Genomic DNA, 23,441 nt, shown 5'->3' with positions numbered 1-23,441 from the left:
GCTGTATTTACATTTTAGCCTAACGGTGATTTTTACTCCTTTCAGGGGTGCCCTTACCTCTTTGCACATTCTACCACTAGCCCCCTCCCCAGCACTTCTCAATAGTTCTTTTAAATTTCTTAAAAGACTCTGAGGGGCCATTGAAATTGCATTTCCTCTTCCCTCACCCCATCAGCCTCCTCACCCCATCAGCCTCCCCAGAGAGTGGCCAGAGGAAAAGTCCCCTTTGTAGATTTGCTGTCTAATGCCATCTCATTTCCTGCTCCTAGGGTGTTCATAATAAAGATCCTGGACAGGAGGTGGGAGAGAAAATGTGATGCATGGAGTTGGGGTGAATCTCTCCTGTGTCAAGAGGAGACATCCAAAAGCAGGTCACAGTCATGTCACCCATCCCTGTTCTGAGCTGGCACTGGACCAGGAAGAATAAAAGCCCAGGGCTCCTGTGCCCACCTTTGGTCTGCATGGGGCCCTATTCAGAGTCCTTGGCCTGTTACAGCATTGAGGCACTTGCCTCACTCATTTATCTTCCAGTCTACTTCCCAATCTTCATCCAATCCATCATGGCGGCCTGGTCTCCCACAATCCCATCATGGCGCTGGGCCCACAGTAGGGGCTCAGGAAATGTTTCTGAGACCTGGCTCCCTGCTTTCTGGCCCTTAGTGCATCCTCCTCCTTCTAGCCCTTCCCTGGAGGAGACTGAGCCATCTGAACCACTAGCCATGGAAGCCGTTGATGGGCATGACCATCAAACATTTTCTCCAAAGAAGAGAAACATTTTGCTTTTTTTACCCAGAGGCCTAGCCCTGCCTAGATTTGTCAAGTTTCTGCCTTGAACCCTCTTTTTAATCATGATTACCTTGAGGAACCTCATGTGGGGCCTCTGAGAGCTAAAAGAGCCCTCAGCCCTGATGCTTTCATCAGAAAATTAGCAGCTCGTGTCTGGATTTGGGCTCATCAGGTAGAATGCTCGTGCTACTTACAATCCATAATAGAAAGTCTTCCCAGATGAACTGAAATATCCCAAGGTGGAATAATTGTACTTTATCAAAACATGGGCTGTAACTCTGGGAACTTTGAGCCACCACTTCCCCATTTGTCTTGAATATGGGAAAGGGGGCCGTAGGACACAGGACAGACACACCGGGGATACACTCCTTTAGTTTAGGTATTATGAGCAAACGCTTCAGAAAACCCATCAATTACAGATGTGGATGTGGGGGTCGGGGTGTTGGGCTGGCGAGGGACAGGGATGTAAGAAGGGAGAGTGCTTTTGTGACTCCGTAAATATGTGTACATTCAAGATCCTGAGCAAATATTTTAGAGGCGGCTGCCCTTCAACAAAGGTAAATCTAATAGGACATTTCAGATTTGGCCAATGGGCTGATTTCAAAGTCCATTGCAAATTGTGTAATGGCTGTGGTGTGTTAGCACACACTGACCTGGGAACTGTTGTTCTCAACCTTCCAGCCTCAGCATCAGCCCAGCAGATCGCTCAGCACTAGAGACTTTTGTAAAGTCTTCCTTTCGTCCCAAGCTGCTCTCCAATTGGCAGGCAGGTCACTCGGCTCGAAGCTTCTGGATCAAGGATTGAAGAATGGGTTTTGGTGGAATCTCTTCTGGAACAGAGAGGATCACAGCAGCCCTCTTTCAGTAAAGCTCCAGAGGGAGGCCAGCCTGTTACTGCTGCCTGGCTGGGGAGAGATGAGAGAGGGCCCATCAACTCTTAGCTCAGTGTCTTTCTCTCCCAAGTGCCCCTCTGCTTTCCTTCCTCCTCAGCCAGAGCCAAGCTGTGCAAGGGGACTGGGAGGCAGGGGCGGGGGATGAGCCCTGGGGTAGGTCCTTTCCCTTGCCTCTGCCTACCCCTCTCTCACTACCAGTCCACCATTGGACACCTGATGTGAAAGAACCCCACTTGAGAAACATCCATTGAGTGTCCATCAATGGACGAATGGAAAAACAAAATGTGGTCCATCCATACAACGGAACGTTATTCAGCCTTATAACAGAAGTAAATTCTGACACATGCTACAACATGGATGAAACTTAAAGACATTATGCCAGGAGACGTAAGCCAGTCACAAAACGACAAATGCTGTATGATTCCACTTATATGAGGTCCCTAGAGTAGTCAAATTCATAGAGACAGAAAGATGAATGGTGGGTGCCAGGAGCTGGGGGAGGAGACAGTGGGGAGTGGGGCGTTAGTACCTAATGGGGACAGAGTTTCAATTGTGCAAAATGCAAAGAGTTCTGGAGATGGAGGGTGGTGATGGCTGCACAGCACTGTGAACATTCTTCACGCCATTGAACTGGACATTTAAAAATAATTAAAGTGGTAGATTTTATGTTATATATATTTTGCCACAATAAAACTTTTAAAGGAAGAGCCCCGCTTGGATCTGCTTGCAGGCAAGATAGAGGGGCTTGCAAATAAAATCATATTTAGGTCAATCCCCCATCACGCTCACTTCAGCTGGGGAGCACTTTTCTCTGAAAGCATGTTGAGCAGAGCCAGAGAGCGCTCTTCCCCCGTGGTGTAGAGGTTTCAGTGCTTCGGGGTGGGGTGAAATGGTGAGTGCTTAGATGAGAGCTGAACAAGTGGGCTCCTCAGCACCGACTGGGAATCAAAACAAACAACAAGGCTGGCGGCAGAGAGGCTCGGCTGGGCCCTCAGCGGAGGGGAGGCAGGACGGAATGGTGGCATGCCAGAGAGAGGCTACTGAAGTCTGCTCCATGGGCCCTAGACGCCATCCAGCCCAGGCTCCTGTCTGGCCAGATGGGAAAGCAGAGGCCATACCCAAGACCACAGCGTCCACGGTAGAATTGGGACTGGAACCTGAGTCTACACTGCTGGGCTGCAACCTTGCTTTGGTAGATTGCGCTCCCTTGGCATTTGGGCCATGCTAGGCTCCACTGAAACAGAGTGTAGCTACTAAAAAGAGCAGATTCTGGCCCAGGAGTTACCATTTTGAGGCATATGGAACTGAGTTCTCTGAAACGGAAACCTCCTCCCCACAAGCCAGACGGACTCTTTTCCTCATTAAAAAGGCTCCAGAGAGGGCCAGCCTGGTGGCATAGTAGCTTAGTTTGCACGTTCCGCTTTGGTAGCCTCGGGTTAGCAGGTTTGGATCCCAGGCACAGACCTACACACCACTCATCAAGCAAAAAGAGGAAGATTGGCAACAGATATTCGCTCAGGGCCAATCTTCCTCACCAAAAAAAAAAAAAAAAAAAAAAGAGGCTCTAGAGGCAGGCTAGACTAGGTGAAAAAGCAGGATGAGTATCTAGTTTTACAGATGAAGAAACTGAGGATCAGTGAGGGAAGGTGATTGCCCGGGGTCATAGCTAGTAAGTGACAGAGAAAAAACTGGAACCCCCTGAATCAAGCATTCTAGTTTACTGCCCACTGTGGCACCCTGCCTCCATCTCTGTCATCTGGAGGTAATCATTTCTTAAGTACTAATCATATGTCAGGCACTGTGCAAAGGGCTTTATATGCATTTATTCCTCACAGCAGTACTGGGAGGTGAGTGCTAGGATTACTCTGATTTTATACAAGAGGATGTAGTGGCTCAGAGAGGTTAAGTGACTTGCCCAAGTCACACAGCCATGAGTGGGACACTGGAATTCCAAGCCCAGACTGTTTAGCTCCAGAACCCACATCCTTAACCAGGAAGTTAGGCAGCCTCTCCAGAATTCTTTAGACACATATTTCCCTCAGCACTGTCCCTCCTTGAGAGTGGAGACTTGAAGCCCTGTCCTGCATGTTACACTTGCCCCATCCCCAGATTATCAGAGAGACCAAGGTCAAAGAGGCCTTAGAAGGCAAGTTCTAGAAGCTGGAAAGAACAGAGGCCAAAGGGTGCAGATCCCTGGGTCTCACCGAAGTTAATACCATCAGTGCATTTCTTTGGTCTGCTGTGAGGAGCCCTAACTGATCTTTTTTTTACTTTGGTTATTCTATTTTTAAAAATTGAGATATAATTCACATACCATAAAATTCACCCTTTGAAAGTGTACAGTTTTTAGTAACTCACAAGGTTGTGCAACCATCACCACTACGTAACCCCAGAATATTTCCGTCACCCCAAAAAGAAATTCTGTACCCCTTAGCAGATATTCTCCATTCCCCATCCTGAGCCCCCGGCACCCACTAATCCGCTTTGGATTTACCTGTTGTTGACATTTCATATAAATGCAATCATACAATGTGTAATCCTTGGTGTCTGGCTTCTTTCACTTAGTGTATTTAAGGTTCATCCATCTTGTAGCTTGTCTCAGTACTTCACTCTTTTCATGGCTGATTAATATCCTATGATATGGATTTACTACATTTTGTTTATATATTCATCCATTGATGCAAATTGAAGTTACTTCCACTTTTTGCTGTTACAAATAGTGCTGCTATGAACATTTGTGTATAACTCTTTGTGTGGATGTATGTTTTCAGTTCTTCGGGGTCCAGACCTGGGAGTGGAATTGCTGGATCACATGGTCACTCTATATGTAACTTTTTGAGGAACTGCCGGGCCATTTTCTAGTGTGACTGCACCATTTTACATTCCCAACAGCAATATATGAGGGTTTCAATTTCTCTCCATCCTCGCCAACAGTTATTTTCCATTTTTAAAAATCAGTCGTCCTAGTGGGTGTGAAGTATTCTCTCCTTGTGGTTTTGATTTGCATTTGTATTTCCCTAATGATTAGTGATGTTGAGCATCTTTTCATGTGCCCTTTGGCCATGTGTATATCTTTTTTGGAGAAATGTCTACTCAGATCTTTTGCCCATTTTTAATTGGGCTATTTGTCTTTTTATTGTTGAGTTCTTTCTATATTCTGGATACAAGGCTCCTATCAAATATATGATTTACAAATATTTTCTCCCACTAACTGACCTTTGGTTCACACAGTTCGGGAACATCAGAGCTGGGAGGATCATCCAGGACTGCTTGGTCGCTTGATCCCCCTGGAGCTGAAAGCCTCTTTAAGAATACCAGCTGCTGCCACAGCGACCAGGCAGACGCAGGGCACAGGCTAATGGCAAAAGCAATTTGCTCTTAAAAAACATTTTTAGTCAAAGGTAACCTCTCCCCAACCTGCTACAGAAGAACATTAAAACAAAACAAAGCAATCATCCAGAAAGAGCCACCTTCAACAAACAAACCACCCACCTGAGTCTGCGACACTCAAGGCAGCGATTCCATTCCTCACCGGGGTATGAGCCACCTCATTTATCTCCTCCATTTGGAAAGTCTTAGCCTCAAGACATTACAAATGAGATTTAAATTTCAATGAAATCTCATTCAAAACACCGTATTCAGTCGCAGCAAAGTCCCAATAAACTAGCTTAGTCCATTTCACCAGAGCGTTGGCTCCAGCTGGGCAGATGTCCGCCTGGAGTTTGTTCCCAGAGGCCGAGTTCTCGCGAACTGCCTCACTGGCACGAGCGGCTCCTGGCAGGCCGACTGGGTTGCCTGTTACAAGAATGGCCAGGCTGTGATGCGGCCTGCTTGAAAATAGAAGCATCTGTGTTGGAAACAAGTTGCCAAACAAGACCCCGAGTTGCTAATCCTCTATGGTACGCTGACGATAACAAGAGGATCCCACCGAGCTGGGCCCAAAGCCCACACTCTGGGCAATGTCAAGGTTAGCTAGCAAATGGTCCTAGAGAGTGGGAGAACGAGCACATTTCCTTCCGCCTTGGGAACTACCTGCGCACCTCAGACACCGCTGCTTCTCGGCCCACACTTGCCTTTAGCCAGATCTCCCTGGCTAATGATGAGATTGGAAAACCAGTGTCCACATCAGCCAGAGACTTGGGCCTTTTGCCACCACAAACCCTGCTGAGGTCTGGGTCCGCCCCTGGAGCGCGCACAGTCTGTGTTTGTGCTTTGAAGGGTGTAGGGCACACTAAAGCTGGTATTTTGCCAAAGATGCCCAATAGATCCTCCATCTGGAGCCATGCCTTTGCCACTGAGAGACCTTGCTGGTCTGGTTTTGAGGTGCCGTGTAGGGGCCGTGCTCATCCTGTGCCGCGCCAAACTGCTGGAATGCGCCAGGAGCGAAAGGGCCGGAGCAGGTTCAGCCCCACCGCTGACAGGACAAGGAAAGCTTCCTCATGACTCTGCTCCAGAGGGAAAAGTGACAAAAACATGAGAAACACTAACGTGAGAGCTAAGCTCTTACTAAGGCTGGCTATCTTCTGAATTTGGAGCAAATTCTTGCCAACAAGGAGATCTCAGCACTGCTATTGATGAAGACAGAAACAAAGCACCATCATCTCAACCACTGTGGAAGAGATTTGGAAGAACCATTTTCAATTTATTTTCAGATGTGTTTGCAATAACAAAAAGCACTTTTCACTGTTGCTACCTCTGTGGTTTGGATCCTATCACATGGGCATAAAGATCTAGCAACATGATAAACCTAACTCAGGAAGAGCTCAAGTCCGGAGAGAAACCGTTTTCTCTAAGGATGTAGGGCTGGCTGTGCCTGGCTGTCAGAGAGCTTGTTCCCTGGTTTCTCTCCATCATTAGGAGGCTATGGACAACGACTTCTCCCCTGGGAAAACAGGCTGGCTATCAGGGGCGCCTTGTAGAGGGAGCAGTGCCACAAATTAGAACCCTGCTCAGCTGTTTCCCAATAGATAAACACCACGCTGAGCCTCTCTCAGACTGGCTATCCCTCACTCAAGTCAAATCCATCCACTTTGAGCACAGGCCAACAGGCTGCTCAGAGCACTCCTTCAAACGTGTGCAAAGCATTTCAATCTGAAGGGATTACATTTATTTATTTATTTATTTGATTGGCACCTGAGCTAACAACTGTTGCCAATCTTTTTTTTTCCTACTTTATCTCCCCAAATCCCCCCAGTACATAGTTGTATATCTTAGTTGCAGGTTCTTCCAGTTGTGGCATGTGGGATGCTGCCTCAACGTGGCCTGACGAGCGGTGCCATGTCTGCGCCCAGGACCCGAACTGGCAAAACCCTGGGCCGCTGCAGCGGAGCGCGCAGACTTAACCACTCGGTCACAGGGCTGGTGCTGAAAAGATTACATTTAAACTCTCTTTGTAGTCTCATCTTGGGAAACTCAGCGTGAGAAAAACAATGGAGTCCCCAATTTTGATTTTCCACAGCTTCCATGTTTGACCCAATAGCCCCCATCTTTCTCTTGGTCCTAGGCCCTCCTTGCACTGCCCGTGGACTGAGTTCCTGCCCTCTGTCCTCACTCAGAGCCACTCCTGGGTCCCCAAGAACAGACAGAGGCCCCTACCATCTGAGGTATCAGCCCCTTGTCGAACTTCTGTGCTTTCCTCAGAGCCACCTCTGGAGCCTCCTCTTGGCATAGAGGGCAGTAATGTTCTTCCCTTTTCCGGAGTAGCCACTCAAATTAACACCACAGCCACTCTGAGGAGGGAGTGAGGCTCTCGTCCCTGAGCTAGAGAAGACTCCATCTGGGCTAAGGATGCCCGGGCTCTGAGGGTCACTGTTATGGGTTCAATTGTGTCCCTCACTTCCCCCAGAAACAGTTTTGTTGGCATCCTAGCCCCTAGTGCCTCAGAATGTGACCTTATTTGGAGCTAGGGTCTTTACAGAGGTAATCAAGTTAAATTGAGGTCATTAGGGTGGGCCCTAATCCAATACAACTGGTGTCCTTATGAGAAGAGGAGATCAGGACACGGACACACACAGAGGGAAGACCATGTGAAGACACGGGGAGAATATGGCGTATACAAGCCAAGGAGAGAGGCCTGAAATGTATCCTTCCCTCAGCCCTCAGAAGGAAACAACCTGCTGATACCTCAGTCTGCACTTACAGCCTCCAGAACTGGGAGACAATACGTTTCTCTTGTTCTAAGTCTCCTAGCTTGTGGGGCTTTGTTATGGCCGCCCTAGCAAACCAAGACAGCCACCTTGCTATGACAGCCAGATGATGGGTGTTAAACATTCGAAAGAATTTTCTGGAATAAATGTCAAAATGCCTCTCAAATACATAATAAAGTACAAGCTAATTCTCCTCCTATATTCTCTTTTAAAAGGCATCTGAAACCATTTGCTGCTCTTTTCAGAAAAGAAATAAGGAAAAATGGGAGATGTGTACCCATCAAGGTGCATGGCAAGCTGGCTGAAGGCAGTCTAGGAATAAGAGTACAGCCCATTTTGGGTGCTGAGCCTGACTCTAGTGCTCCTGATGAGGGCCCCACTGGCTCTGAGGGGACAGAGCTGAGGATTAGGGGAAACTAGCACAGGAATCCGGAGAATAGAACAAAAACTCATGGCAGGGGCTCAGCCCTCAGAGTCAGAGCCACACTGGACAAGGCCAGCCTTCTCAGATGGCTGCTGAGGCTGGCCTGGGGCTTTGTGGTCTTAGTGGGCCTCCAAGATCCCCCCAGAAAGCCCCCGAGGATGCTGGGTATATGGATGGGAGCCAATTAGGCACCCAGTGGAGCAGGACTCAGCTTCTCACTGCGCCCTGCAAATGGTCAAGTTTGGGAAGCCACGGTGTTTACCTGAGCCGAGTCAGAGTGCCTGGGAAGCCCACTCAAATGAGCCAATAGCCCAGGAGGAGTTACTTCCCCAACCAAAAACATGCCCTCTTTGCACGAGGACAGTGGAAGGCTCATCCTGACGGATTCCAGAAGGCCAGCCCCCAAACACAGGGGCTTCACCTTGTGTGGGCACGGTGATGAGCAAGAACAACAAGCAAACACTACGTGTGACCTACAGTTCATAGAACTCTTGCACCTGAACTCTGTCGCTCAGCCCTCCAGGAGCCCTGACCGTGGTTGCTGTCCTTCCATTAGCTTGCCTAAGATCATACGATATGTGGCCGAATCAGAATTCAAACACGGCCCTCTTCATCATGCTCAGGCCACCAGTGACATTTCCCCCACAGCCCCAGAAAAGCGGAGGATGTTGCTGTGAGGTTGGGAAAAAAAACTAGAACAAACTAATCAAAACAAAGCCAAAAGCCCCACCCCTGTGTGTGCTTCACGAAGACGGCTGTGGAGAAATGTTTGGCTTGGAAACCGAAGTGTTTTTCCAAGCTATGAAAAGGGAAAGACCAAGAGTCGGGGGTTCAAATGGGCATGTTGACTACATTTCTAAGAGTGACACAATGGTTTAGGAATGGCTGAACTGCTCCTCTTCTCGGCTTCTCTTGGTAGGCAGCAGTGAGGGAGAAGCAGCCCACGATTTCTAGCCAATCTCCTGGGCAACAAGAGGCAAGGTTGGTGTGCAGCCCTGAGGCTCCCCTGTAGCCCTCAGGACCCAAACTCTAAGGTGGCAACAAACGATGAAACGACAGGGCCAAGTGGCCAGTGAGGCTGTGGGATGATATCAGACCATCTAAACAGTCCCCTGATTCTGCCCAGTGGGGCCCCACCTGATGGCAGAAGTAGAACAATATAAATGATCAAAGGAAGTGGAGAGGAATGATCCCATGGTCAGGATCTTTTGGATTGGGCCTGCAAAGAGGCCAAGGAGGCCCTCGCCTCTACCTCGCCTGCAGATTGGAGGGTTGCGGCGGAGGATGGAGCACTGCATGGTGGGGAGAGCAGGAGCTCCCCAGCCTATGGGGACCAGAGATGCAAAGACAAGGCTGGCTGTGTGCCTGTATGGGTCTGTGTGTGCGTGTATACACATGCATGTGTGCGTGTGTGAAAGTGCATGGGCCTGAGAGTGTGTGCACATATGAGCATTGCGTGTGAGTGCATGCATGCTGCATGTGTGTGTGCACGTATGTGCACGTTTGTGTATGTGTATTGTTATATGTTCTAGCAGTGAAGGTTTCCCTGGCTCCCTCTCTCCAGTGCTGCACCTTCCCTCCCCTGTGAAGCTAGCAGTTTCCATCTGAGCTGGCTTGGCACCACTTGACCAAGGGAGATAATAGAAGGTGGTAGGGCACTCCTGAGGAGGGCAGAGCAAGAGAGGTTCTGCGGGCAGCAGGAGAGGCAGGATTCAAGACAGGCTTGGGAGTGGTCCGAAGTCCCATGGAGGCAGTAGCAATTCGCCTTGAGCCTGGCTTTGGAAGCTTCCACCAAGCAAGCTGGGTCTGTCTCACTAGTTCAGTTCAGTGTCTTCTAGACAAGTCCCTGCCAAAGGTGGCGGAGGGCCAGGAGAGGGAGGGGGGCAAGCCATGCTCACGTATGTGCCTGCACAGTCTCAGGAGACGTCACTCACCCGGGCCACATCCCTACAGAGCAGGCCATCACATACACCTTGAAGCAGGATGCTCCATATTAGACCAGCAGCTGCTGGGTCAGGAGAGGGAGCCAGTTTTCCTGCCAAGGGACTGCAGTGAGATGATGAGGCGTCCAGTGCGGCGTGTGATGAGTCAAAGGATTTGCAGTGAAACAAGAAGGTCTGACTGTGTGCACAGGCAGAAGCTGAATTAACCAAAATATAGTATAAACTGAATGAAAAGAAAGAAATCTCTGAGCCCCAGCAATTATTCAACCCAATGGGTCAGGAAGGGGAGAGGGCAACAGCCTGTGCAGGTAAGTGCTGTTACCATAGTCCCATCGCACAGCGGAGGAAACAGAGGCGCAGAGACAGGAGTTAACTTGACCATTGTCACCCCCCACCCAGACTCCCCTGGAGTTACTTGCAGAGTAGAGACTAGAATTCAGGACATCTGACTTCTACCCCAGGGCTCTTTTTCCTATACCCAGTACATCAAGACCGCCACACACTCTGAACAAAGTTGCAATGGCAAGTAGAGGGGCTATTCTGAAAGAGCTGCAGGGACCGTCTAGCCTTGCGTGTGTCTTGTTGTGATCTGATCAGATCCCCTCCCTGGAAGGTGGGCTGGTCCCAGTGCCCCTGTGGGGTGCACAGCAACAGGCACTGCTCAGTTGGGCCAGCCCTCTGAGTGGCTGTGACCAAGGCACCTGCAAGACCCACCTCCGCTACGATTAACATAGGGGAAGCGGGAGGTGAGGCCAGACTGGCTGGTTGGAACTGGGTCAGAAAGTACCCTCTGTGGCAGTCGGCCTTTATCCCATACACAGTGGGACACAACGGAAGGGTTCTAAGCAGGGAAGTAACACAGGCAGACGTGCCAGTCGGGCCCAGGGAGACCAGCAAGGAGGCAGTGGAAGAGACAAGAGAGAATGGAGGGCTGGCAGCAGGGGGCGTAGGGAGAATCCAGGCTCCAGGCCCCACGAGAAACTCTCTGCCCACAAAGGCCAATGCCACCTCGAAGACAGCAATGATCATACTGCTTTATAACCGGCTTGTACATACCACAGTCCTCCCACTAAGAACAGGAGTCAAAAATACTGCATTCTATTGTGCTGAAAAAGTCACTTTGACGGGTCTAAGTTGCTGAGACGGAGTCGTGTGAGAGCATAAACAAATCTTTCTTGTCAGAGTCCATATTGAAAGTGGGGCAATGGATTATAGAATCAAGCACACTAATAATTTGACTGGTATGCTTATTTCCTCTGGAAAATTAATTCTAGCACTACTTACCTGCATGTGGCCCCTTAGCCCCCAAACCTGTCTCCCCAACAGAACGCACCACTTAGATGCCCAGAAATACGAGTGGCTCCAGAGGTGGAGCATTCGCTCCCAATGCCCCGGGCCCCCAAGGACCCTGGGCTGCTCCTCTGGGCTTTCCCCATTGTGTTGAAGGCCCATCTCTGGTTCTCCTGGTTAGCCCTGGGGTCTGGGCAAGTGTAGTGGGCCTCGGCCAGTTGCTACCTGCCCCAGTTTGGGCTAGTTTCGATTCCACCCTGATGTCTCTGCCTCTACCTTCCTGGGACTCCCACAGCAAAGAGCACCCCTGAGCCTTCTGACCTTGCCTGGACACTCACGGACACCCCAAGGGAAGGCTTGGTTGAGGTCCAATTTGGGGTTAAAAGTCAGGAAAGCCCATGAGCCACCACCCTACTTTACCTCCCCACCCAACCCAAGGTAAGATGGGGTCCCCAAAACACCCATGATCACCGTTTCTCCAAGGCAAATTGAGATCACTAATTTGCTATATGAAGCAACTTGGAGACAAGCAAAAGAGGCAACAATTGCATTTTGTATAAGTGACTTCACTGACCTTCAAAAAAGGAAAAAGTTTTGGCGTTTCATCAGTTCATGAAGCTCAGGCCTTCAGCCTTAGGGCTTCTGGCCTGGTCAGCTCAGTGTCCACACTGTGGGGACGTCAGCGATGATGTGTGAGAATCAGAGGTGGGAAAAGCACACTTCGACTTATCACCAGGCACCAAGGAACTGCCAACCAATCACTTGATGTGTAGAGTCAACCCCTTATTTGCAGCAATCCCGAATAAGGAGGAGATTCTGATCGGAAATCCACGCACATCTGTAAATTAACATCTGTCCCTTTACAATAGTTTCCCCTTATTGATTAAAGTCAAGGGTGGCAAAGAAGTGCTTTGTCCTATGTGGAGAAGGCCTCATTCCTCCATGCCGTGGGCCTTGTGATGAGACATGAGGCTTGCTGAATTCCTGCACTGACACACTCATCGTTCCACGCTCAGAAGGAGGATGCCTTGGGGTAGTGTGACGGGTCAGACACTTTTCAAACATGGCCCCTCACTTAGTGACATCGGACTACAAGCCACCCACTCTGACGCCTGCACCCCAACAGTCAGCCCAGGCCCTAAGCCAGTGTTCCCCAGTAGCCTCAATTAGTTTTTTATCCAGTGTGTCCTGTTCCATGCCTATAGATCAAAGATCAGCTTGCATCCTCATCAGTCCCAGATCCTCGTCAGATCCCATAAGAGAAACACTTACAATACAAATAAAGTGAGTGGCTGCAAAGTCAGATTGCTCCAACACCTGACAAAAAGAAGAGAACTTGATTTTAGTCAAGGTTGTGCATGGAACACAGAGGAAGCGCCACAGAAGCCGGGGATGAAAGAGGAGAGGAGGGGGGAATCCCAAAGAAGGCCTTGTCCTCGCACCAAAGCCCCGGGTAATAAAAGATTAACAGGAGAAAAACACACAGAAGTTTACTAACCTGTTTACCTCCTGTATACATGGGAGAGACCCAGGAAAACTGAGTAACTCCCAGAACCCAAGCCACCACCTTAAATGCCATCTCCAGCTATAGACAAAAGAAGATGATGGGGGTGGGGAGCTAGTTATGGGAGATGACCAGGAAAAACACAGTAAAGGAGGGTAAGGTTGTTATGCAGATTTCAGTTGGGGGCCTGCTCCGTGGATAAGAGTTTCTAGAGCTTTAGAGTCACCTTCCCGTTCCTGGGACAGAGAGGGAAACATCCTTACAAATGGAGATTTCCTTTATAAATGTAAATGTCTCTTACAAAAGGGTAACTTCTACTCAATTTTCAGAGCTTTCCCTATGTCTGCTGTTTGTTAAAAATAATCAGCCAAAATAATCCTTATGCTAAAGAGGTGTAATTTTCAGTGACAAATTCTGCTCCCCTTGAACACCCTGTGCAGTCATCGGCCTTGGGGCCCTGGCATCCCTGGGGAGGGGAAAAGATTCCTCCCACAGGAAGTTCTGCTGTTCCAGAGCATCCTTATCCTGGACACCGTGGCTGGACCTGCTCCTGCCCTAGCAACCCAAAGCCAGCCTGGCCTTCACCACAGACCCGGCAGGTGACAGTGGGTTCGGGCACCATGGGTGAGCAAGTGTGTCTCTAGATGTGGAGATTCAAGTCACAGCAGCACTCAGACGAGTGTGCGGGCTGGCAGAAGGCACGGAGCTACTCTGCCTTCCTGTGGCATCGTCAGAAGCAGGATCTAGCTTCCATTCTTCTCAAAGAGCCCAAGAATTTTTCCAAAGTGAATTCATCACTCCTAAGGGAGCGGGGGTCATGGGCAAAGCTGGGACTAGGACTATTCTGAAGCCCAGCGTGGCTTGCCCAAGGTCACTCTGCTAGGAGGGGCAGGAGCCGCACTTACAGCCCAGCTTTCTACCTCCCAAGGATATGGTCTTCCCTGCTCCGCCCAGTGTGGAACCCCATGTGACACTGGGCTCCCAACTGGACCTCACCCTGGACTTCCATGAATCAAATTCCGTGCAGGAGGTCACATATCCTCCTTCTTCAGCAGGAGAGGAGAGGCACAGGGTTACTTGGCTTCTTATCAGAGGAAGCAACTGGAGACCTGATTCCGATGACCAGTAAGAAGGAGTGTGACCAGGCTCCCTCAGACCTTTCCACCCACCTCGCTGCACACCCCTCCTTAGGCATTGCCGAGCTCTGCGTATTTGGTTGGCACTTGCTGGGTCCCCCCAGGGCTCTGGCTGCCCCAGGGAATCGGAAGGAAGTGGTACCTTCTCCCACATGGAGAGGTAGAACATGCCAGATGCCCCAAAGGCAGCCCATCGGCATGTGTGTGAGCTTGGTTCTGAGTCTGGCTCCCCGTCCTGTTTCCTTCTGGTCTTCCATTTCTTCTTTGACTTGGGCTCTGCTCTGGGTTTAGCCAAACATGGGTTCAAACTCCAGCCCCTCGCTTCCTGCTGTGTGTCTGGGGTTGAGGGACTTAAGCTCTCTGAGCCTCACTTCCCTCATGTAGAAAGTAGGTTTGGTATCTTTATGCCCAGCAGAATGGCCATGAGGCTCTGGAAGAATCCACGTGAAAAGATGGTCAAGCCTCTGGGTGTGCCTCACGGGCTGCTGACAGTTGGCGTGTCCAGAGCCCAGGCTGTGTGTGTGGGGCTCCCAGTGGGAGTCCCTGCAGCTGGATGTGGAAGAAGGGTGTGCAGGGGCAGGAGCTGCAGGGGGCACTGGGCGGAAGTGCGCTGGAGAGCAGGAGGAAGGTTGGGAACAGCCTCCTGCAACCTTGACCTTGTCGGAGACTTGCTTCTTGATCTTTGAGGCCCACTCCGACTGGGATTTTGCTTTCCTTTGCCAAGTGTTTACCAATTTCTGCTTTGCCCTGGCAACCCAGTGGGAAGTAGAGCAGACCTAGACTCTTCCTTCATGACCCTGCCAGGCTCGGGCTTCCTGGGCCTCCCTGCCAGCCTGAGAGTCCTTTGGGTCAGCAGCTGTGCCCTCCCTTCAGCAGGAGCTCCACGCCCCGCTCCACGCGTGCTTTACACAAGTCTGAGTGTGTGTGTGTGAGGGGGGGACAGCCAGCCCTCCTTTTCAGGGGGCAGATGGCTGAGGAAAGTTTGTCATCAGCCACTGAACGTCTGCTCTTGGCAGCGTCGGGGCTGGGCACCAGACATGGGCTCCGAGATGGAAAACACAGAGAGCACACGTGCCTTGTCCACACAAGGTCACAAGCTAGTGGGGCTTGGGGGGAGGAGACGAGAGCACAGGAACAACAGAGGGCGGGCCAGCAGCAGCACCGAGGGGTACTGGCGAGGCAGTGGTGAGGGGTGGGGTAGGGAGACACTGTGGGCTGGGTGCGTGCGTGACCACGGCAATCTGAATTTCACGGGGGGGGGGCAGGGAGACAGAGGCAAGAGGAGGTCACTGCCACAAGCCCTCACAAAACGCCAGCTATTCTTGTTCTTTGTATTTCTAGGTTTTGAAGCCAGCTTTCCTATTCTTTTGCAAGGATATTTGTGCCACAGCCTGACTTGTCCCCCTCCCAGATTGCTTGGTGGCCACTCTCCCTCCAGCAGCTTGGGAGCGCTAACTTAAATGATGCCTCAGCTCATGGCCTTCCATCCGGGTCTGGCCTGACTTACCCCCGGGCAGCCCTTGGAACCTCAAGCCCCCAGTCGAGGGAAGGTCTCAGGGAGGAGCAGGGGCAGCCCCCACAGCCTGGGGGACTGACTTGGAGCCCCCAGATCACGGCAATTTCCTGGGCCCAAAGCTGCGCCCACAGGAAAGGCTGAAGATTTGCTTGCCCTAGAAATCCAACTCCTCAGAGAGAAGGAAAAGAGTGTCCACTCAAAGGTGCCTCCTGCCTGTGCCCCCTCCACACAGATGCCGGCAAGGAGGAGCTGGGCCTCTCTCTGGCCTCCCACCTGGCTCGCTCTGTGGTGCTCCACACTGCATTAGGAGAGTGGGTCAAGGGGGCAAACGCCCAGGCCCTTCACACACTCAGGCAAGAGTTCAGGCCAGAAAAAAGCCACATTCCTCTCATTGTCATCTGCACCCCTTTGTCCTGGAGCGGCCCCATCTCCTCTGAGACTTAGTCCTGTGCCTTTGAAGCAGCTAATGTGAGTTTCCCTGGTTGTGTTAATGACCTGCAGGTTTACGGCCTAGGGGATCAGCAAGAAGGCCAGAACAACGGCCAAAGTAACAGAATGGGCTTGGGGGAGGGGAAGCCGAGTGGACGTTTGAGTCACTTCGGAACGCCTCACACTGCATTCAGTTCTCACAGCCACTCTGCAAGGCCGTTCTGATTAACCCCGCTTCCCGAATGGAAGTTCAGCCACCAGCCTACCGTCAGAGCTAGTGAGTGGCCAGAGGCTGGATTCTAACCCAGACTAACTTCAAATGCCCGTGTTCCTTCCAATATCCCTGGGTGGACAATTCAAATCCTCCCCATCAAACCTCCTCTGGGAGTCTGTACTTACTTAACACATTCAATTCAAGCCACGCTTACTGAGCTGCTACACGGTCCAGGCCGGGCTCGGGGGAGCAGTATTAGACCAGGGCTTTTGTCCATTGCTGCCCTCCTCCACTAGAACATGAGCCCCACGACCACAGAGATTTTTGCCAGCTTTGGCCATTTTCATTCCCTACTGTCTAAAACTGTGCTGCCCCATCTGATAGCTACTAGTCGCATGTGGCTATTTAAATGTAAATTAATTAAAACTAAATAAAGTTAAAAATTTAGTTCCTCAGTTGTACCAGGCACATTTCAAGTGCTCAGGAGCCACATGGTGGCCACCCTACTGGACAGTGCAGATGCAGCTCACATCCCTCAGCTTCTATTGGGCAGCACAGTTCTAGAATAATGCCTGGTGCATAGTAGGCACTCAGTAGATCTCTTCTGAATGTGGAATGAATAAAAAGACTTTGAAGGATATGACTTTGATAAATAGCAAACGGGGGAAGAGCATCCCAGGTCAGAGGAACAGCATACCAAAGTCTATTGCTTTCTATTTCTGACAATGGTGGACTAGGTGATCAGATCATTCTTCTCAGTGAAAACAACTGGAACAGCTGGATAAAAGGGTACATTTATGGGCAAATCTAAATGAACACAGGCAGTATAAAACCATAAGAATGGTCTCTTGTGGGGGCTTTAGAGTATACATAGAATTAAAACACACCAGTACAATAGCATAGAAGTTGGAAAAGGGGAAGAAGCATTAAAGCATTTTAAGGTCCTTACATTGTCTGGGAAGAGAGTAAAGGAACAAATTAACACTAGATTTTGATAGGTCAAGGGTGAATGTTATAATCTCTAGGGCAGTGGTTCTCAAAATGTTGTCTGGGGACCTCTGGGGTCTCCAAGAACCTTTCAGCAAGTGAGATTAAAATATTTTCATAATAATACCATGATGTTAATTGCCTTTTCCACTCTCCTCTCACAAGCGTACAGTGGAGTTTTCCAGAAGTCACATGATGTGTGATATCACAACGGATTGAACGCGGGCGCAGACGGGAGAATCCAGCTGTCTTCTATTAAGCCAGACATTAGAGTTTTGCAAAAATGTAAAATAATACCACTCTTCCCATTACATTATTTGTTTAGAAGAATATAGTTATTTTTCGCAAAACAAGTATTGTGTTGACATGTAATGGTGTATTAGGGTTCTCCAGAGGAACAGAAGCAATAGGAGATAGAAATAGATAGATAGATAGATAGACAGATAGAGACACATAAAAAGATTTATTATAAGGAAGTGGCTCACATGATTATGAAGTCCCAAAATGTCAACAAGTCCCAAGATGCAGGGTGAGTGAGTGAGCTGGAGGCCAAGGTGTACTTCCAGCCTGAGTCTGAAGGCTTGAGAACCAGGAGAATTAATGCTGCTTCCAGTCTGAAGGCCAGCAGGCTCAAAATTAAAAGTACTGCTTTTCAGAAAACACTGCTAAGAGAAGCAAAGACAAGTCACAAACTGGGAGAAAATATTTGCAAATCATTTATCTGATAAGAAATTTGTATCTAAAATATATAAAGAAGTCTTACAAGTCCTTTTCCTCTTTCTTGCCTTATTTTTGGATTAATTGCTTTTTACTATTCCATACTCTCTCCCTCCCTCCACGCTCGCCAGTTGGTGGTTCTATCTCTCTATATTTTTCCAGTGGTTACCAATGCTGCAGTTCAAGTTGAACACGGGGAAAAGCCTATGTCCCAGTTGTAAGGCAGTTAGGCAGGAGGAATTCTATTACTCAGGGGAGAGTCAGCCTTTTGTTCTATTCAGGCCTTCAACTGATTGGATGAGGCCCACCCACATTAGGGAGGACATTCTGTTTTAATCAGTCTACCAATTTAAATGTTAATCTCATCCAAAATCACCCTAACAGAAACACCCAGAATAATGTTTGACCAAATGTCTGGACACTCATGGCCCAGCCAAGTGGACACATAAAATTAACTCATAAAATCCATCACAGATGGATTTAGTACTTTTTAATTTTTAAACGAATTGATAAATATTTTAAATGATCTCAGTTTTAATTTCTGATGTATTAAATATCAAGAGAAGTAATGCATATAAGAATGTAAAGGGGATCTAGAGACAAAAATATTCGCGAAGCTCTGCTCTAGGGTAACTGCCGTTATTGGGCATGGGGGAGATCACTCCCCAACCCTGACCTTTGGCTTCTTCCCCATCAATCACACCCCTAAAGGCAGAGCCTGATTCCCTAGGAGCACATGGCTCTGTCCCACCACTTTTGATGGCAGGAACGAGAAGTGTGGGAAAAAAGTATGGAACCCTAAAAGACACTCCCAAGGCAGTCCAGACAGGAGAGCTCTGCTTGCTAAAGGATTATGATTATTTCTACCAAAACAACCACCTTCAACTCTCTCTCTCTCTCTCTATACACACACACACACACACACACACACACACACACACACATAAATACATACATATACACATACACAGGCAGAACTCAGAACCACATGGAGCATTTCCATCAAGCACCTACACAGTTCGAAGGTTGATAAGATGTTTCCAAATGGAGAAAGCAACGTGGTCACTTGCAACGGTGCAGTGGGGCCACAAGTTTGTTATCAATTTGGTAAATAACTGTACCAAATGCACCGTGGGCAAAAAGTAAGCATTCAAAATGGCTGCCTCCCTCCGGCATTCTGAGCAATGGAAGGGGCTTTGAAAGCGTCATTGGAAAAAGGAAAATGCTGCTGAGGTATAAAGACTTTGGAGATGGGAATTCAGAATGGAGCCAGCTCTTTAGGAGGTTCCAGGTTACACAGTAAGACTGAGGCAGATGGTACCTGGGCATTCATTTGCTTGGAAGATGAAAGAGACGTGAGGGGCCCTGTGCCGGGCATCTATGAGCCCTACTGTAGACTTACGAATGAATATTTGCTTCTTTGAGCTTCATGCTTACTTTTCCAACACCCCAATTCCCTTTACAAACAATAAAAAGCCCTTGTATCTGCACGGAGCTCAGCAGTTCGCCAAGCACTTCCCCGCCCTCGTTACATCTGGCCCTCCCGACAAGCACAGGAGCTGGGGGCCCGTCTGCGGATGAGCAAACAGGCACAGCCAGATCCCATGACTGGAGAGAGGCCCCTGAGAAGGGCCACGTGCCCTGGGCTGTTGTCTCTTCTCAGCCCCTGTGGTGCTCGTCCCCTAACCACTAACACTTAAAGGATGAGGTGAGGCTCATCCTCCCTCTATTAGAGAGAAAATTAATGGTGGCTCTAACCATTTAGTCCCTGTTCACACTGAAGTGTGATCCACAGGCGTGAGCTGAGCCTCTCTCTGCTTTTCCAGGGTCAAGAGCTAGCGAAGGAGAGAGACCTGGGGTCTGTCTCTCCGACTCTCACTCTGGGCCGACAGCCTGCAGCCTGGATCTTCTCCACCTCACGGAGAAAGCCAGTCCGGCACTGCCAGCGGACTGGATGGTCCTGGTCCTCGCAGGCTGTTTCTTGCCTAGACTCCAGGCCTGTTTGCCCCAGGCAACCTCTATTCCAAGTGAGCATGTGCAGTTTAGCAGCCAGGCTCTTTCTGAATTATGAGTGAGAAAACAAATAACAAGCTGCTAGCATGTGCGCGACTGAAACGTGGCCTGTGAAGGCTTAGCAACCACACGCACAGGCGGTCCGGGGACCCAGCAGGCCTCCCGCCAGCCACAGCAGCCTACGGAGGAGATGCATCTGGGGAGATGAAGAGCCAGGGGTCCTGGACAGGTGGAGAGGGATTAAGGTGGCTGAGGGGCAACACAGGAGGCCACCTGATATTTTTATGAGGGCTTTAAAGCCCAGCTTAGCTGCAGCTCAGGTGGCAGTTTCCCTGGCAAATCTTCCCTGACCACCTGTGCCCCCTGCACGCACACACACACATGCTCGCAGGCACACGTGGTCCAGTACATGGTGCTGCACGCGCAGACCCATGCACCCAGAGGCGCCCCCATTTACATGCACACGGACACACAGACCCACGTGCACATTCACCCACGTCAGCTGTGTTGGGCGCCTCTCCTCTGTTCCCTCACAACCTGGGCTTCGCTCTGTCAGAGCCCTTAGCCCACTGGCCTAGAAATGCCCATTCCCTTCTGAAAAGGCCCAGGGAAGGGTCGTCAGCGCACATCTCCCAGGCTCCAGAGCTGGAGAGTCCGAAATGCTTCCTCAAGGCTGCTCCTGCTGCCACTCATTCAGCCTCCCTCCTGCTGGCTTCCTGCCTACTCCCTCCAAAGCCAGCCCCTGCTTCCCAGTGCTTGGCTGAGGCTCTCTCTACGCTGACTAAGTGCTGCCTGCACCCCTCTTCTCCGGGCAGTGACTAGCGCGCAGTCTTTCTGCCCCACGCCCTTGCGCAGCCTCTGCTCGCTCTCCCCTCTCTCCTTCTCTGAGGCCTGCCCCGTGCTGGGGTCCCAGGCTTCTGGTGAAGGTCTATCCCAGGCAGAACTTTGCTCCTAGGACCCAGGCACCTCTCTTTCCCAAGCCCAGCCTGGATGGAGCAGTTTGCTTCTCTTCTACCACTGCTGCCCCAACCCGGGAGGGGTCCCACGAGTTCCTGCTCACAGCTGAGCCTAGATGAGTGATATGGTTTGAATCACGTCCCCCTGAAAGATGTTGAAGTCCTAACCCCTAGTACCTCAGCATGTGACCTTATTTGGAAATAGAATCTTTACAGAAGTTACCAAGTTAAGATAAGGTCATTAGTGAAAGCAGGGGCCAACTTGCTTTAACTATCCTCAGTTAGTTGTCTGTTTGCAAAAGTAGTTGGGTAATGCATCACTAAAGCCTACCCTGTGGATAGCATCTCTGATGCCTGGGTCACCATGGTAACGGGTGCTTAAGTTTTTTAGGAACTGAGATGCGACTCCTTGTCCAGTTCAGGCTGGTTAAGACCACCAACTCATCAACTGGGCCTGCATGGATGACCTATAGATGACACTCTGACATCAAGGAGCCAAAACTTCACCCTCAGATCATGGTAACACCACCATTTTGTGAACATGAGTCCTATGAAGAGCCATGAAGCTTGACTATGCTTGCACAGATCATCAATTACCTCATTTCTCCTTACTTCCAATCATCTGTCTCCACACTTCAGAACAACTGGCACCCTTATCCCATAAGTATCCCTAATCCCCATTTTGTGGAGAGGTGGATTTGAGATTAGTTCTCCTGTCTCCTCACTTCGCTGCCTTGTGATTAAACCCTTTCTCTTTGCAAACTTATTGTCTCGGCGATTGGCATAATTGTGTGGTGGGCAAAATGAACGTGATTCAGTAACATTAGGGTGGGCCCTAATCCAGTAGGACCAGTGTCCTCATAAAAAGGGGAATTTTGGACATGAAGACACACATCCAGGAAGGGTTATGTGAAGACATGAGAATACCACCTACATGCTGAGGAACGCCTGAGGCTGCCAAAGGTAGGAGAGAGGCCTGGAACGAATAGTCCCTCACAGCCCTCAGAAGGAATCAACTCTGACGACACTTTGATTTCCGACTTCTGGCCTCCAGGTGGAGCCTGGCAAGGGCCACCTTGCTTGTGTGGTCCTGGTGAGCTGCCTTGAGGTACTAGGCAGGAACCAGCTCTGCTGGCTCCTGTCTGATAGCCCTATCTCTCCCTCAAGCTGGCACAAATTATGCCTGAGTGCCATACCTGCCTCTCCAGATCATTCATCTGGTCCCTCCCAGTAACCTTGTGATGTTCATAAATGCAACACATCCCCTTCCTTAGCTCCTACCCTTCAATGGCTCTTCACAGCCCCCAGATAAAGCCCCAGTCCCAGCCCCCTCCCATGGCCAGTGGGGCCTGCCTGGCCTGGCCCCTGCCCACCTCTAGAGCCTCACCCAGTCACCCACCCCAGGAATCTAGATATCATCCTTCACTTCTCCCTCTCTCTCCCTTATGCCCCCACCCAATGCATGACCAAGTGTCGCCAGACTCTCTTCCAGCCAGCTCACTACTTGTCGCTTCACCCCCCCCCACCCCCCTTGGCCTAGGCTCCCTCCATTTGTGCCTGGATGGTTGTGCCAGCCCCCACCCGACCTCTCCACTTCCAGACTGCATGCCTCTCACCATTCTCCACAGGCTGCCAGAGGGATCCCTCAACTTGACGACGTCTCTCCCCCACCTCCAATATTTGAATGGCACCTGGTGACACTGAGCACAAAGGCCCTGCTCCCTAGCAAGGCCACAGGCCCTGTATGACTGCAGCTCCATCACCCTCTCTAGCATTGTTTTCTGGTCTCCTGGCACTTGCTGTCATTGATCTAGGAAAGCTCCCAGGGCCCCCCAGCATGATGACACGGTTTCTTCTGGAGGAAGCACTGCTGATGTGACAGGCAGGCTGGGTAGCCAAGGGAGACACTGACCCCACTGCTTTCTCAGGAGAGGAGGTGAAGCGCCCCCCCAGCAGCCCCCAGCTAGCTTGCTGGGCCAGGGCATCACCACGGTTTGCAGGGAAGAGGTGGGCAGGGAGCACACATTATGCAAAGGAGGCCTGGCTTCTCAGGACTGTCCTTCAGCCACAGATTTCTAGAAAGTGCTTATCATGCTTGGCATTAAGAGATGGCCTGTGGAAGTGCCTGAGTGTGAGTGTGTACACGTTTGTGAGTATGTGTGTGTTCATTATACATGTGCGTCTGTGTGTGAGTATGGCTGTGTGTATACAATATTTGGATATGTACATACACCCTCCACACCCACATACACATATTTGTTGTGTGTTTGTGTGCATGTATGTGCGTAGGTGCATGGGTGTATATGTATGTGTGTATGCACATGTATAAGTTTATCTTTGAGTGCATCGATATGTGTGCATGTATGTGAATATGTGTATATGTGGTATGCACATGTATTTGTTTATGTACATGTATGTATATTTATGTGTGTTCATGACTGGACATGGACATATGTGTATGCATGGTGTATATGCATGAGTATGTGT

At 50.0% G+C, this 23,441-nt stretch overlaps 1 protein-coding gene across 2 annotated transcripts in view; it reads right to left on the bottom strand.

The window, feature by feature from the left end:
• Nucleotides 1-5,864, bottom strand: part of MAMLD1 (mastermind like domain containing 1) — a 224,647-nt gene extending 218,783 nt beyond the window's left edge. Inside the window, exons 1-2 of one of the 2 annotated variants that reach the window (XM_070606167.1) lie at nt 5,172-5,864; nt 1,440-1,691 (exon numbers count right to left, since the gene is read on the bottom strand). The gene's annotated coding sequence lies outside the window, so the exon portion shown is untranslated. The remainder of the gene's footprint in view (nt 1-1,439; nt 1,692-5,171) is intronic. The other variant, XM_070606168.1, reaches the window with a different exon arrangement.
• Between the last annotated feature and the right edge of the window lie 17,577 nt (nt 5,865-23,441).

This window comes from Equus przewalskii, chromosome X (genome assembly GCF_037783145.1).
Source record: "Equus przewalskii isolate Varuska chromosome X, EquPr2, whole genome shotgun sequence".
Classification (NCBI taxonomy): Eukaryota; Metazoa; Chordata; class Mammalia; order Perissodactyla; family Equidae; genus Equus; species Equus przewalskii.
This window is presented reverse-complemented; position numbering and strand designations above follow the sequence as displayed.